The sequence below is a fragment of the Heteronotia binoei genome, chromosome 3, assembly GCF_032191835.1.
Source record: "Heteronotia binoei isolate CCM8104 ecotype False Entrance Well chromosome 3, APGP_CSIRO_Hbin_v1, whole genome shotgun sequence".
In the NCBI taxonomy this organism is placed as follows: Eukaryota; Metazoa; Chordata; class Lepidosauria; order Squamata; family Gekkonidae; genus Heteronotia; species Heteronotia binoei.
In genome coordinates this window covers 160,393,499-160,410,699 of record NC_083225.1, presented here as the reverse complement: position 1 = coordinate 160,410,699, position 17,201 = coordinate 160,393,499, and positions in this window count along the sequence as shown.

Below are 17,201 nucleotides of genomic sequence, written 5' to 3'. Positions count from 1 at the left end.
TGGGCATGAACTGGAAAAATGTGGTTCAGTTTGTCTTATGGATTGTGGCACGCCCCATTTTGCTAACCAAGGACTGTCATGAACTTTTAGTGACCTCATGAACCAGTCCAGTTTGTGAGGCAGTAAAATGGCCCTCCCCTGGTGTACTAAAGAAACCAGACTCACAGGGGGTCTCCAGTTAACTCTCCCCTACCTGCCCTCTAAGTTTGGTTTCTCAATCTTCACCAAACATGGAGGACAGGTAGAGAAGATTCAGCTGGAGATCCCCTTCAAGTTTGATGTGTCTAGCTTGCACAGGATCCATTCTAGCACATCTGAACCTGCACCTGTCAAAATGACTGCGGTTCAGGAGTATATAGAATGGCTCCTGTGCAAGCTAGACACTTCAGACTTGCAAGGGATCTCCCCAGATGCTCCTTTACATGCCCCCCAAGTTGTTGCTTTGAAGTTGGGTAAACATTTTGATTGAGCAGAGACAGTCTATCTGGAAATATCTCCGCTCATGAACCAGCATAAACCTCTACAAACAACCTGTAAGTTTGTGGAAAGTTCATGCTGGGAGATCTGCCACAAACTTGACTTCACAAAGGACAAATTGGCCAAAATTCATCACAAACTTTAGATTCATGCCCATCCCTATTCATGACAGGGTTGCAAATTCCAGGTTAGGAAATTCCTGGAGATTTGGAGGCGGTACCTGAGAAAAGTTGAGTTTAGGAAGAGAGCTCAATGGGAATGTGATTCCATAGAGTCTGCCTTTCAAAGCTGCCATTTTCTTCAGGGGATCTGATCTCTGTGGTCTGGAGATCAGTTGCAATTATGGGAGAACGCCATGCTCCATTTTGAAGCTGGTATCTGGAGAGCATAAAGAAGGTTGTGTGTGAATAAGTTCAGAAAATGCCTGACACCTCCCAAAGCCATCACTCCATTTCAAAATGCATGGCAAATAGTTGGGGGAACAGATATACCTAGGCCCATCAAATTAATTATGTGTATGCACTGAGAATGGTTGCTATGACTGCACCTTCTGATCCATTCTTTCCTAGGTCCATGCCTTAGTTAACAGTTATGCAGGTACATGAAGAACAATTAATAGATGATTGCTTTAAAGCCTCTGATTATGCCTCACTTCATCAACTGGAATGGAGTGGGAGAACAAACATTTGCTTGGCATGCTAGGGTTTTCAACATGATGGATAGCTGTTCTGAAAGTGAAGGAAAATACACTTTGTACTCTGAATGTCTGTAGGCATTCATCATTCTCCTCCCCCTTCAATTAAATGTCTCCTGCTTTAAAAGACAAAGATTTTATTAGACAATTAAACCTGTACAAAAGAGTATCTCTTACCCCAAATATAACTGTTTTGACCAATCATGTTGGTGTGATTACTTCACCTTACTTCTTATCCTGAGTTTATTCTGTCAGAACAGTCCAGGCTAGCCTGATCTCATCAGGTCTTGGAAGCTAAAAAGGGTCAGTCTTGGCTAGTATTTGAAAGGATGGCCTCCAAGGAATTCCAGGGCTGTGATGCAGAGGGAGGCAATGGCAAACTACCTCTGAAATGTATCCTGCCTTAAAAACAACTCTAACTCACCACCTAATGGTGCATAATGCTAAAAGAGCTAGAATTTATGGCTGTCAGACAATCTGAAGATCTCCTGGCTATTCTACACACAATACCATATGATAATTAGTAATTATAATCTGTCAGAACAAACTGTCCTCAACAGTCCAATGCTGATAGGAAAGTACCTTTTCTAGTTCTCATATCCTGCACAACCCATTCTTGCAGAATGTTCTCTTTTTGGCCAGTGGCATCGCCTGTGAAACTGTTCACTTGTTATGTTTTGTTGCAACACACAAATGCAATCCTTTCAAACTGGATTAGCCTAGTTTGAATTCATAAAGATGAACTGCTGATACCAAACGGCTAGATTATCCCTCCCCCCTCTTTTTTTTTTTTTTGCTATTGCTATTCAGCATGCAGTTTTGTGAAGTACAAAACTGCCTAATATTAAGTCAGGTTCATTAGGCTGTACTGTCAGGTTCATCAAGATCTCAAATTTGCAGCTGCTCTCCAGAGATTCACACCAAGGAAACTCATATTGGAGAGTCCATTAACTAGTGATTCAGCCTGACCCCTTTGACACATAAAGCTTGCTGTCTACTGCTGAACCTCAGCCACTTCCCAATATATTGATGCCTTATAGCAAATCAAAGCATCTACCTCCAGATTGTCTATTTTGAGACGCAGCAGCTCTTCAACTTCTTTCCCAGCTCCTAAAATCCTTAACTGGAGACATCAGGGATTAGAACCTTCTGCATGCAAAACCAGCACTTTATCACTGAGCCACAGACCCCTCCTTGATCATGCTGTCCTTCCCATTTTCACAGGATTCCTTTGGCTTTCCAAAGCAACACCTTACTCCTTACATTGAAAGTCCTTTTTCCTATGCATGTTTAGTCATGCATGTTTAGTCAGAAATAAGTCAGAAATAAGATCAAGAGAGCTTACTCATTAAGGATGCATTATTCTTATTTGGGAGCAAGTTATTTGATTTGATTTATTCAATTTTTAGCCTGCCCTTCCTACAAACGGGCTCAGGACATGGTACAACATAGTCATAACAATAAAAAAACCCATATAAACAGATTCAAACTATCCACATTGAAACCACAATCGAGTATACAAAGATGGTGATCACAAAGTAATTCATATGTACAAACCACTGAAACATAACTTATCAGCAACTCTTGAGTTCAGTTACAGAGAGAGAGAGAGACAGGAGGGGCCTGGTGAGTAGATGGAAAGATGACACCCGCTGCCTGGCAGAAGAGCTCCATCTTGCAGGCCCTGTGGAACTGCAAAAGGTCCCGCAAGACCCTGACGTCTAGGGGAAGCTCATTCCACCAGGCTAAAACCAGGGCTGAAAACATCCTGACCCTAGTTGGGGCTAGTTGGATGTCTTTTGGGTCAGGAATCACCAGAAGATGTTGATCTACTGAGTGCAACACTTGACGGGGCACATATGAGGAGAGGCGGTCCCGAAGTGCCCCTGAGCGCAGGTTTTAAAGCTGCACAAGTACATTTCAGCCTCTCTATGAACCTTGTGCAATAGTAGCAATGCAATACTGAATTCATAAGAATCTAGGTTTTGAACCAATCAAGAGTGATGCACAAAGACAAACTGACAGTCACATTTGAGCTTCTATATACTTCTGTATGTCACTTGTGAGCAGATGGGCTATACCTGAAGTTAATCTTTTGCTCAACTACCCATTGTTTTATAACAAAATAGTAATAATAATAATGGTGGTTTATTTGACCTTTTAGCTCCCAAAGAGTTTTGCAGTAGGCTTCATCAGAGGCTCTTAAGCAGAAACTTCTCTGGCTCCCACCATTTGTCCAAGGTGGAAGCCAGAGAAATTTGTGCTTAAGATTCCCTGACAAAGCCTATCACAAAACACATTGGGATTTAAAAGGTCAAATAAACCTCTCTCCTTTGCACCTTGTTCTTTTTTCTCAAACCTTCTGGTGCAGCCATATTTTCTTCTAGATAGGGTTAAAATTAACCACCACCATAATAAAATTTATTATTTTTCCCACCTTTCCTTTTAGCAGCTCACTTCATTGGGGGCTGGGGCCCACCTTCATATTCTCGCTCTTGCCCTTGCGTGAGCCCAGTCCACAAGTTACAGTGAATACATATATACGCCCTGTTTAGTATACACTCAAGGTGCTCATTGAGTAATTCTCATGTGACAATCAATGCATGCACTGTTGAACATGTGATTTAAACCCCACATTTATCCAGGCACTGGTCCATGATTTCATTTAAAGTGAGCACACTTTCTTACAAGTTTTCTTACAAAGAGATGTATGCACATGCATGCAGGACACATGTGTATTACTGTAATGTGGGAACCAGGGGTGGAATTCCAGCAGGAACTTCTTTGCATATTAGGCCACACACCCCTGATGTAGCCTATCCTCCAAAAGCTTACAAGGCTCTTTTTTGTAAGCTCTTGGAGGATTGGTTACATCAGGGGTGTGTGGCCTAATATGCAAAGGAACTCCTGCTAGAATTCCACCCCTGGTGGGAACAATGTTCATGTGCTCCTTTTGTGCAGGTTTTTCATCTCGGACCAGGACTATGGTGAGTGGAAAGGATCAAGCTGCTTTCTATCAACACATTTCCTCTACCATCCTTTGTGGCATGGTCATAGAATGTGAACTTTTACAGCATGACCAATCTTTCCCGAGGTCTTTCTCATTTTCCTCTGAGTTTCCACGTGAACTTCTAGCGGCAATCATGATTAAATCCCTGGTGCATTGACTTCCTTTGATGATGCTCTTTCTTTGAGTCAGTGGGACACAATGTTTTTGTTGGCAGTCAACAGTGCAACACCCAGAAATTCATTTTTGAAAAGTCTCCAAGTCCGTCTCTGAAAGCTGCTCAACAAACAAATTCTGGGACAAAATGAGATTTATGACTGCTATGGCTTTTCCTCTCCCAAGATATTTTATAAACCCAAATCCTTATATTTTCCTCCCCTCCCATACAAAGGAACTGCTTATCTTTGATTTGCATCTACTGCAGACCTTAGAATTGGGTGGATAAAGCATGCGCCTTTTTTATGTTATATACGGTATGGTATGTTCCAGGGACTACCTGCCGTGGTGCAAATAACGTGCATGCTGTGCTGGAGGAAGGAGAATATAGGATGTATTTCCTCCTGGCTAAGGACAGCAGAACGCTGCTGGGTTCCTCTCTGACGTTCCTCTTGTATTAGGTAGGGCTTGACTTCTCTGTCCACTCGCACCTACAGTAACACAGTCACAGTGGTGGACAGCACGTATCCTTGCATGTACAGGCACAGGATGCTTTGGCCCAACCAAGACAATGTTTATTATTTCAAAAGGAATGAAAAACACTACAAAACAAAAAGCAATATTGGCTTCATGATAGAAAGTCATCCTGACTTAGTATCTGAGAGAATCAGCTTCTTGGGACTCTAAGTCTTTGCGGGATTGGCCCACAAGAGAGCAAAGCAGTTTTCCAGGAAAACAAAATTGATTTCCACTGCAGTGCTTTAGTGGACCTGGAAGGGTATAACTGCCTAGTATTTTGCTCTTGTAGTCCACATTTTTATGTAGGACAGAGCTAAAATTGCAAGGTATGCAGCTGGCCAGTCAGTATCAGTGGCATAGCCTGCATTTGGGGGGCTATAGGCCAAGGCCACCCATTGCATCCAAATAAAGTAAATACAGCATTTCAAAACTATATTTAACCATATACTGAATCTTCCTTTGCTCCATCACCTCTCCTGCCCTTATAAGGAGAGAGAATGTACTACCAGACTGCTGATGTTCCTGTCAGAGAAACAAACATGCTTTTGGCCCCAGAGGCAAGGGAGGGAGCAAGGGTACAGCAAAGATAGACTGCAAAACACCTTGCTGGAGGAAAATAGGCTGCAGCTGTAATTTGAGTACAATCACAGGAGCATTTGGTGCAGCATTGAGCCCGGATCCAGCATCAGGCAACCGACCTGCCAACCAATTATGCCAACTTTCACCACAGCCAACCTGCTGGTGGTGATGGGGGAGGGAGCACAGGATGGCAAATCCAGGGGATTCCACATGGTTGCAATGCCACTGCGTGGTTCCCTTGCCACTTCAGCCTGTAAGCTGCTGCTGGGGAGTTAGATAAGGACCCTTATCCCCTCCCTTGCTCTGAAGCCCCCTCAGCTGCAAAAGCAGCCCTAAATGAAGTCTGAAGGTCTAGAAGTTTTCGCACTCACCTCCAGCCGGCGCGACCCCCCTCTTCATCGCGCAGGATCTGCGCGGATTTCGCACTAAATGCCGCGGAGCAGCCGGAAGAGCCGGAAACTCCCGTCGCAAAAGCCGCGCAAACGGAAACTGCTTTTTGGCGGTTTACGTTTGAGCGGCTTTTGTGCCGGGAGTTTCCGACTCTTCCGGCTGCTCCGCGGCATTTAGTGCGAAATCCGCGCAGATCCTGCGCGGTGAAGAGGGGGGTCGCGCCGGCTGGAGGTGAGTGCAAAAACGACCAGAGTGACCGTCTACTGGTACAGGCCCAGCACAGTTGCTCCATCTCACTGCAACCCTCAGTCCAACCATGTTCTGGCAAGTGACCAGTCTGATTGACCCAGTAAACCCTATATTCTGCTAGGCTCAATCCATAAATTGCTATTTTTTGTCCAGAACCTATCAGATGTCTTCTGGTATCCACCTTTGACTTTGCTGAAAGTAGCTAGCTTCCCCCGCCCTTTTCAGCTCAGACTTTAGTATCGCTAGTGAATCCAACCCTACAGCTAAAGAGGGAAGCAGGAAGTGAGGGATTGTGGGCACTCCTGCCATGTTAAGAATGTGCTTTGCAGTGTCAGTTTGCTTCAGGGTGCCATACATGCAGGGCCAGTGCTAAGGGTTCTGCAGCTAGAGGCAGACCCCTGCGCCGTGCCCCCCCCCCACATCCAGCTCCCTTTGTGTGTGTGTGTGTGTGTGTGTTTTTGGCGTGTGCATAGCATGCGTGCCATGATGACGACACTAAAAGTGACGTCATCATGAGGGTGGTGCATGAGAGTGCTGCCGCCCTGCCACTTTCCCCCTGCACTACCCCCTTGGGAGGCTTCCGAGGAAGCCTCCAAAGAGCGTAATTTCTAAAAGGCAGCTAGCAGCTTTCGGACTGAAAGCGGCCAGACGCCTTTAAAACACCGTGCTTTTCGGAGAGCGCAATGTTTTAAAGGTGCCTGACCGCTTTCAAGCATCTTGAGTCACAGATGCTGGAGGGGATTGCAGAGGAGTTTTGGGAGAAGGCTATAGATCCCTAATAGGATGTCTGCTTTGCAAGAAGGAGGTTCCAGGTTCAGTCCCCAGCATCTCCACCTACAAGGATCAGATAGTAAGTCAGAGCTGGATTTAGGAGCACAGTTCCTTTAGATGTGATTGACAGAACTCCTTTTGGAATTCAATCATGCTTGTCACACCCTTGCTCCAGGCTCCACACCCAAAGTCCCCAGATAAATAAGCCCCAGTTTAGGCCCTCCAGAGTTACATTTTTTATTTGTAGCTGCTTAGAAAGCCCTTCTAAACCCATTGAGTTAGACTCTGAGGAGTGCAACTGATTGCACTGAGGTAGCTAATACTCCTGTATAGTCAACAGCTGCCTCAGCTATTAAGCAGATGATGCTTTCCCCATCATTTGTTTCCATATAAGGAAACACCACTTGCTGAATGCTCTTTATACCTGAGTATTTTACTGAAGTGTTTTAACTGACTTTAGGAAGCCACTGCTTTCTATCGGGGAAGGCAGGCTCCAAGAAGCACACACGCTGTGCATGGGGAGAGGGGGCACTAATGGTGCCCTAGGTGGCAGTCTACTTGGCCTACTCCCACGCACCGGCCATGCTTTTGGGGCTACCGCAGTACTCTGCATAACTCACAATTCTGAAATTACTAGAAAGCAGGGCCTTTTTTGTAGAAAAAGCCCAGCAGCAACTCATTTTCATATTAGGCCACACCCCCTGACATCACCATTGCTAAGCATGGGGCTTTTTTGTAGAAAAAGCCCAGCAGAAACTCATTTGCATATAAGGACACACCCCCTAATGCCAAGCCAGCCAGAACTGCGTTCCTGTGCGTTCCTGCTCAAAAAAAAGCCCTGCTAGAAAGTAGTAATAAGTTAATTTCTGTTTTGCCTTTTCCTAATGCCTACAGATGGTTTCGAAGGGCAGTCTGAGGGATAAAATAACACCAAGGATGTTCTTGAGTAGGTTGATGTATTAAGCTAGAGCTTAATCAAACACAGTTCTCATAGTGTAATTGTTAATGGTCAGTGGTTGGTCTAGACCCCTTTGTAGCATGCCTAGCAAAATAAATGCCTGGGGACCACAGCTGACAGCAGCAAAATGGAAACTAACCTCTCTGCTTGACACCGCTGCTGGTAGCTGTAGGTCTATCAGAAGCTTTTTGCCTTTCTTTATCCTCAGCCTTTCCCACTGAGCCTCAAAGCAGATTGCAAAACTATAAAACAATACAGTGACAATCAGTATGGCCTACATACAATAAAGAATGCAATAAAACTAGATCTGGAGCTGGTGCTGTAGCAGCACGATTCTTCCTCAATCTCCTTTTGTCCTCAAGACCAGCTATGCGTGCGTTCTCAAAGGAAGAGACAGCCTGGTGGATGGTGTGCCTTTTCCCTGCAGCCACTGTGGCCGGATCTGCCTGTCCCGCATTGGTCTTGTCAGCCACCAGCGAGCCTGCAGCGGACGTGGACTACTGCACCCTTCTTAAATCTTCGTTCGCGAAGTCAAGCCGAGAGAGAGAGAGAGAGAGAGAAAACTAGATCACACAAGAACAATGAAATAAAAACACTGTGATACAGCCAATAAATGTTGCATTATGAAGGGGAAAGGAAAATGAAAACTGCCTAAAATGCCCACAGGAAATTACAATTACAGCCCTGTTCTCTCTCTCCCTCTCTTTTAAATCCCTTCCTGAACATGCGAGCAGGAAGTGGAGAAGAAAGGACAGTGATGACTACTTCGCCATTTAGGAGGCCTGGGTCATGGAAACTGATCACAGCAAATCAACTGAAGGCTGCCATCCTCAAGGTGGGGCCTGAAGTTCTCATGGAATTACAATTGAGCTCCAGAAAGGGTTGCCAGTCAACAGCTGGCAACCACTAGGAGTTGGGGTGGGCAGGGATATATGGAGGGCACTGTTTGCACAATGGTACTATGTCACTGCTGGAGGAAACCTGGAAGTAATGTTATGCTTCTCTAGGAATTAATAGAAATGCTATGGTTTGGAAGTAAAATAACTCTTAGAACACCATTGCACTGACAGTGATTTTTTTTTTAACTTTATTTTTTTTCCTGCCCAGGACCAGATCTTCATGTTTTTTTGGGGGGGGGGGGATTAAAAAATGACACCCCTTGTGGGCCCATTCCATTGTATGGGCCCATAGAATAGAATGGACTCCAGTCCATACCCAGTTTGGCAAGTGCCCCCTCTGCCCCTCCCTAAAAATCTGGCCCTCCTCCTGCCAGCCACTGTAGTAGTAGCAAGCAACAGACAACTTCAGTAGGTGGACCTTATGGGATATTCGAAAGTCTAGGAGAAGCAGAAGTTCTAGAATGACATGGCATTCCCTCTTATCTCCCTTTCTCAGGCACAGCTCCCCTCCCCTAATATCTAGAAATTTCCCATGCCAGCCCAGAGTTGGCAACCCTAGTCAGCAATGTGAATTATGTAGAAGAGGTGGGGATATGTGGTTACATTTCTTACAGAAACTCTTTCTCTGGAACTGTTCTGATTCTTCTTTGCCTAATTTTCTGAGTGTTGCCAGCTACCTGGAGAAAAATATGCCGTGTACTTTTAATAAAGGCTTAATAGGTGTACCATGAGGGAAACGGTAGGTGGGGGAGGTAAAATAATGGTTTTGGGGGGAGCTCAAGGTTCATTGTGAAAATTGGCCTCAGAAATTAAGCTCAAAGTTACCTTGCCACTAAGCTGTTGACAAACTGTTGCCCCTTTGCTGACAGGAAAGCTAGTCAAAGCCTGAGAGAGACTGACTTCCCAGGCAGCAAAGGAGCAAGAATTTGTCATCAATTTGGTGGCACATGTAGAGTTTAATTTCTGAAGCTGACTTTTTGCAGTCAACTAGAGCTCCCAACCAAATCATCATTTCACTTTCCCCACTCATCCCCTCATGTGGTTTTCATCTAGGATTGCCAATCCCCAGTTGGGAGCAGGGGATCCCCCAGTCTGGAGGCCCTCTCCTCACTTCAGGGTTATCAGAAAGCAGGGGGTGTGGGAGGGAAATGTCTGCTGAGCACTCTGTTATACCCTGTGGAGATTGATTCCTATAGGGTATAATGGAGAATTGATCTGTAGGTATCTGGGGCTCCAGAGGGGCTATTTCTTCAGGTAGAGGCATCAAAATGTCAGCATAGCATCTGGTGCCTCTCCTCAAAACACACCCCAGTTTTCAAAAAGATTGCACCAAAGGGTCCAATTCTCTGAGCCCCCAAAGAAAGGAAGGCATTTAAAAGGGGCACAGTCCCTTTACGTAGATGTGATTGCCAGAACTCCTTTTGGAATTCAATCATGCTTGTCACACCCTTGCTCCTGGCTCCACCCCCCAAAGTCCCCAGATATTTCTTGAGTTGGACTTGGCAACCCTATTTTCATCACTAAAATGTTTTTCCATATGCCATTCAAAGACAGACTTTGTTCTCGAGCAAATAAACATTTTGCTCAGTGTTGGAACCCACACTAGAGATCAATGGACTTGGCCTTTGAGATGCCACAGTTATGTTGATTCATCCCTGTTACTTACCTCCCCTTTGGGTTCATCCTAATTCTGAGAAAGGCCAGCAATAAAAACATCTTCAGATATTGAAGCTAAAGAAGTTCTTGAGAGGTACAAAAACATCTTGTAAAATTACCTTCTGTCCCTGTAGGAACCCATGTACCAGTTATTCCCCTGCTTACTATTTTCTTGCTTTCCTTCTCTTAGGGTAAAGAGAAAAATGTCAGGCCATTCTTAGCCTTTTTCTACAACTTTGTGGAATGAGCTCTCCAAGGGCAAGGATCACAGATTTTCTTCTCCCTTCCCCCCTCACAGTCTCTCTGACTTTGGGAAACTTGACTGCCAGGGTTACAGAATGCATAGTTAATAGTAGCAGGGTTAGTTTTCTGGTTATTCTGTATACTGGTATTACCGGTTGTTGCATTTTAATTTTGTTCTCATGAGACTTTTTAAAGGGTGATACACATTGGGACAAAAAAATCCAAACTTCAGTGGCTAATGGGGTCTGACTTTGCTGAGACTGAGAAGGGAAAAGATTTTGAGGTCATAGTGGATAGCTCAATGAAAGCGTCACCCCAGTGTGCTGCAGCAGTGAAAAAGGCAATCTCTATGTTAGGGATTACTATGAAAGGGACTGAAAATAAAAAGGCCAATATTGTAATATCTCTCTATAGATCTATGATGTGGCCTCATTTGGAATTCTGTGTACAGTTCTGGTCACTGTATCTCCATAAGGACATTGCAGAGCTGGAAAAGTACAGAGGAGGGCAACCAAGATGATTCAGAGGTTGGAACACCTTCCCTATGAGGAAAGGCTGAAGAGTCTGGGACTTTTCAGTTTAGAAAATAGACAACTAAGGAGGGGGCATGATAGAGATTTGTAAAATTATGCATTGAGTAGAGAGAGTTGACAAAGATAAATTGTTCTCCTCTCAAAATGCTAGAACTCGAGGGCATCTGATGAAGCTGATGGTCAGTAGGTTTAGAACAGACAAAAGGAAATATTACTTTACACAGAGACTGATTAAAATGTGGAATTTGCTGCCAGAGGATGTAGTGGCAGCCACAGGAATAAACAGCTTTAAAAGGTGATTGCATAGATTCATGGAGGATAAATCTATCTGCGGCTACTAGCCATGGTAACGGAGGGGAACCTCCACTTTCAAATCCTCTGAATCCTATAACCCAGGAGGCAACATCAGGGGAAGGCCTTGATCTCTATGTCCTGTTTTTGGCTGTCCAGAGGAACCTGTTGGCATCTGTGTGAGACAAGGATGCTGGACTAGATGGACTATTTGTCTGATCCAGTAGGGCTCTTCTTATGTTAGGTTGATTGTCAACCTGCTTTAGGACCCCTCAGTACATGCATGTATTTGTAAAGAATTTACTTCCAATGTGGTATAGTCATTAGACTGCTGGACTTGGGACCTATAGATCTCTCCAAAGTCAAATGGGTGACCAGTGGGTGACATCTAAGCTTAATTTACCTCACAGGATCATTGTAACAATAAAACAGGAGGAAGAACTTTATATATCCCCTAAGTGTGGTAATAAAAATGTGATAGACAATTTCAAATGTGATAGTGACCATCTTTGAACAGATCTGACTGCCTGTCAAAACATACTTCTGACCTTCCAGGTCTTGAACTACTATCTGTTTTTCTGAAGAAAACATTGGCCACCTGTACCCTGAAGCACAAGAAAAGGAGAATGGATATACCAAGCCTACCAAAGGCAAAGTACTAGAGGGCAAAAACTGAGGGATGTATGCACGTCATTTTTTAAAAATCACAATGGTATCTTTGTAGATATTAATGTTCAGTGTGGATGTGTGATAACTGTATACTTCTTGGATTCATCTTTTCAGATGCATGCTGAGTAAAATAAGGCTTTAGAAAATCTTTAAACAATTCAGTCCAGTCTGGATTATTCATAAATTTATAATTCACAGAATTATCTAACCCAGAATGCCTAGAGCAGGGGTGTCAAACATGCATCCCGGGGGTCAAATCAGACCCCCCCCCCCCGAGGGCTCCTATCAGGCCCCCAAGCAACTAGCTACCATCTGCTTCCTTCTCCCTCTCTCTTGCTCCCTTCTGTATCACAGCTTGCTTTGCCAGGCTTGCTCAATTGTACAGGAGTTACAGAACAAATCCTCTGTTTTCTCCATTTGCCAAGGCTCCTTCCCCTCCTGATCCCCTGGGGAGGGAAGGAAAGAGCCAGAACTTCCTCTGCCCAGTTCCCTGGATCCAATGGGAGAAATACAATGAAAGCACCTTTAAGACCAACAAGTGCTAATGTTTTAAGCATGTTTTAAGGTTTTTTAAAAAAATCTTTGCGTTTGTCTGTGTCCTTTATAAAGTTTATATCTCTGCTACCTAATCTTAAATAGGTACACATATGGCCTGGCCTGACATGGCCCAGCCCGAGCCCCGGCCCGACAAGGTCTCATTTATGTCAGATCCATCCCTCATAACAAATGACTTTGACACCTCTGGCCTAGAGTCTGCTACTAGTTCTTGTGGACTCAAACATTTAGGTTATAGTTTCTTGCTGTTAAGCGCCATCTTTTGAAAACTAAATGTCAGTGCAACTTCACTCTCTAAGTCTGTCAGTGACCCATTTTTCATCTTGGTAATAAAAACCATGTTGTGGAACAGGAGGGTGAGGGCTTTTGCCTTTTCTTTAATAGTTGGTCTTTTTATCCTTGTTTGAAAAATACTCTTCACAGCAGTAAACGATGTACCTTAGGAAATCCTTTCTTAAAAAAGGAATGCACACTCTCATGAGACAAACTAAGACTAATAAATATAAAATCCATACTGAATAGTTGATGAATCCGGATTTACACAATGACTAATATTAAAGCTTCTTCAAAAGCTGTTCCCTCACCTCCACATCTGAGTGACAGATATTCTTGTTGAAGGCAATGGATTCCATAATACATAACAGTGTGATCTGGTTGATAGCAGCCTAACAAGGGCATGGCTAGGTTGGAACATGATCAATTCAGAGTCAGCCTTCAGAATCAGGAGACCACTTTTGCAGCTTGGCACCACTTCACACTGCAGGTGGCTAAATATCCCTCCATTTCAAATAAATCTCCCTGCACATAGCTAGATGCCTGGGGGAAGACTTGCCAATCTGCTATGCGCAGTGATTTCATTCCATGTGGGGGAATTCAGCCATGCAAACCCCTCCCCCACCAGATGAATTGGTGTAGCTCACTGAGAGTTACATCCACACTTTTTTGGATGTTGCAAAACAGCACTCTCTTCCCGTCCTGTCTTTTCCACAAAGGGAAATTCAGTGTAAATTCTTACTTTATCACAATATTCAGCAATGTATGGACACATATATTGTTTATGGGTGTTGAGCTATAGAACATCTAGGGTCGGATCCAGTATACATTATCTGCAAAAGGAAGGGGAGGGAGCAATTTTCATGGACTCCCCCTTCCTGCTACAGCCCCATTGGTATCATTCCTCAGGATCCCCTATCCCTCAGGACCAGTGTTCCCTCTAAGCTGAGTAAGTGTGAGCTAGCTCACACATTTTTAGCCTCCAGCTCACACATTTTTGTCTTAGCTCAGGAAGGATGACCCCAGAGCACACTAATTTATGCAGTAGCTCACCACTTTAAATACCAGTAGCTCACAAAGTAGAATTTTTGCTCACAAGACTCTGCAGGCTAGAGGGAACATTGCTCAGGACCACCATTCTGTGAATCGGTGGGACAGTGGAGACAGAAAATCCCATTCAGCTAATGAACAATTCAGTGTAGATCTAAGGCAGCTGTATTTTTGTGTAGAATGTTGAGCTGAGGATGAGTCTCTTCAGTCGTGGAGGAGATGGAAATCCAAATAACTGCAGATTCATGTCCTTAAAATGTCTTAGTGATCAATCACATATACAATCACACTGTATGTGGTGTTTAATTATCCTTTCTAAAGGGAGGAAACCCCTGACCTAGATAGCCCAGACAAGCCCAATCTCGTCAGATCTCAGATACCAAGCAGGGTCAGCCCTGGTCAAAATTTGTATGGGAGACTGCCAAGAAATACCAGCATCATGATGTAGAGGCAGGCAATGGCAAACTACCTTTGAACGTATCTTGCCTTGAAACCCCCCTGGGGTGACCATGTCCCATAGGGACTGCCAAGGAATACCAGGCAGTGACTTGATGGCAAAAAAGGGGGGAGGGGAAAGGAATGTGGAATGTGTTGAATGTGCATTGTATTTACTATTTTGTTAGGAAACCTCACTTCCAAGTGATGTCTAGATATCATTCTCTCCTGCCAAAAATTAATATTCAGGATAGAATAGCTCCTTTTCTGAATGTGATTAATTAGATGAAGTGGGACAATCATGTATCGTTACATCTGCACAGCAAAGCCTCCAGGGCTGAGTTATTACCAGCGATCACTTCTCATGTCTGGAGTAGGTGCCACTAATTGTGAAGTGTATTCCTGGCTAATATAACCTAGTGCAGAAGATTGTCTTTTATTATTTATTGCTTGGAGATTTCTTAAAACCTCCAGAGAAATCTCTGACGTGGCTCTCGTTTCCAGCAGATTTGAAACCTCCTGTCTTGCATTCAGAGAAAGGCTGATACATGTTAGCGCTTGATACAGAAAATCCAAAGGCTGCCTACCACCCCCCCTCCCCCCGGGTGATAATAATACAATAATAAGAGAAATGTTTGAGAATCCGCTGCTCATCAGGGGTACTTAGAATCCATCACCTGAGGTGAGATGCTTTACCTAGACCGATAATAGGGCTACTCATACGAAGAATCAAAGTTGGGAAAAAGAAGAATGGCAGCTTACTTTCAGTGTATCTCTTAATTTTGTACATACATTCAGAGTGAAAAATCCGCCTAGTCCAGTGAAAATGACAGGCATTATTATCCTCCTTTCGCTGGTGACCAAGATGAAGTTAATTCGTGTCATAATTGTACAATGAAGAAAGCTGATAGGAAGAAAATTGATTCATTTGAAATGTGGTATTGGAGGAGAGTTTTACAGATACTGTAGACTGCCAAAAAGACAAAGCAGTGGGGTCCTAGACCAAGAGCCCTTCCAATTTGGCTTCTGGGCAGAGATAGGGATTGAGACAGCTCTGGTTGATGATCTCCGGTTACACCTGGATGCAGGCAGGATGGTGCTGATCTTGTTGGATTTGACTGCTGCCTTTGACACAGTAGACCATTTGGTCCTGGTCAGCCACCTAGCCTCCCCAGGTGTGAGGGGTATGGTCTTGAGCTGGTTCTCCTCATTCCTCCAGAGTTGGTCCCAGAAGGTACTCACTGGTGGAAAGAGGTCATCACCATGAGCTGTAATTTGTGGAGTTCCACAGGGATCAATTCTCTCCTCAATGTTATTTAACATCTATATGTTCCCTCTGGCAGAGGTTGTAAGGAGGTCCGAAGCAGAGTGCCATCAATATGCGGATGACACCCAGCTGTACCTCTTATTTAAGGAGTGACTGGTAGCTGGAATTCCAACCTTGGCTTCCTGCCCGGATACAGTGGTGGAATGGCTAGGTGAGAGTTAGTTAAAGCTAACTCCATCCAAGATAGAGATTTATGTGGCTGGGGAAGCCTAGACCACTGGAGTGGCCATTTCTACCAACCCTTGATTGGGTCCAACTTTCTATAGCCAATGTTGTTAAGAAGTAGGGAGTACAGCATGATTCTTTTCTCTCCATAGACAAACATGTGACCTCAGTGACAAAGACTGCATTTTACCATCTATACCAGGCCCACCAACTGGCTCCCTCTCTGTCTCAGGAGGACCTTGCCATGGTAATTCACTCAACAGTCACCTCAAGACTGTAACATTTCAGAAGCTACAAATGGTCCAGAATGCAGCTGCCATATTGCTGACAGGTGTATCCTGATCAGTGCATATAACACTTATCCTACAGCAGTTGTACTGGCTCCCAATTAGTTTTCAGTGCCTATTTAAAGTGTTGGAACTTACCTTTAAAGTTCTAAACAGCCTTGGATCCTCATACCTTCAGGACTGCCTTGCCCAGCATGATCCTCCCTGTCTTCTCTAATCTTTATCTTGGAATTTATTAAAGGTCCCTGGTCCATGAACTACCTACCTTGTGTCGAAAAGGATGAAGGCCTTCTTAGTAGTGACCCCCATCCTGTGGAATCAGCTACTTGAAGAGATGCATGCTTTGTGGGACCTCTCTAGGTTCTGCTGGACATGCAAGGCTGCTCTTTTTAGGACAAGCTTTAGGTGATTATGATTCACCAGGCAGCCAGTATGCTTCAGCTGTGTCTTCACCATCCACACATCCTACCCTGTTTGGCAGGGGATAGATTTTTATATTTCAAAGGTATTTTTTATTGTCTTTATTGATTATTTTAAGTGCTATTAGCTGCCCCATGTCCTGTTCAGGGCAAAGGCAGTGGGATATAAATTTGATAAATAAATAAAATCAAGCCTGAACTTTCCCTAGAGCTAAAATGGCTAAACTGAAACTATCATACTTTGGTCACACTATGAGAAGACTCACTGGAAAAGACAATAATGCTAGGAAACGTTGAAGCTTGCAAGACTGAGGATGGAATTAATGATAGGATGTTTTGGAGAATGTTAATGCACAGGGTTGTCATGAATTGGAAGTGACTTGACAGCACTTGACACACACATGCACTCTGCAAATCAGCTGGATAATGGAATTTAGGCCTATCATTGCTGACACCATTTTTACAGATCATTCTTGCATGAGTTTTCTTGCATGAAGTTCTTTCACTCTCTTCTGAAGTTAGAAAGTCCTTTCGGGGAGGGGGGTGAGTTTACAGAACAACGAAGAGCACTAATGTTGTACAGATATGTGTTAAAGGAG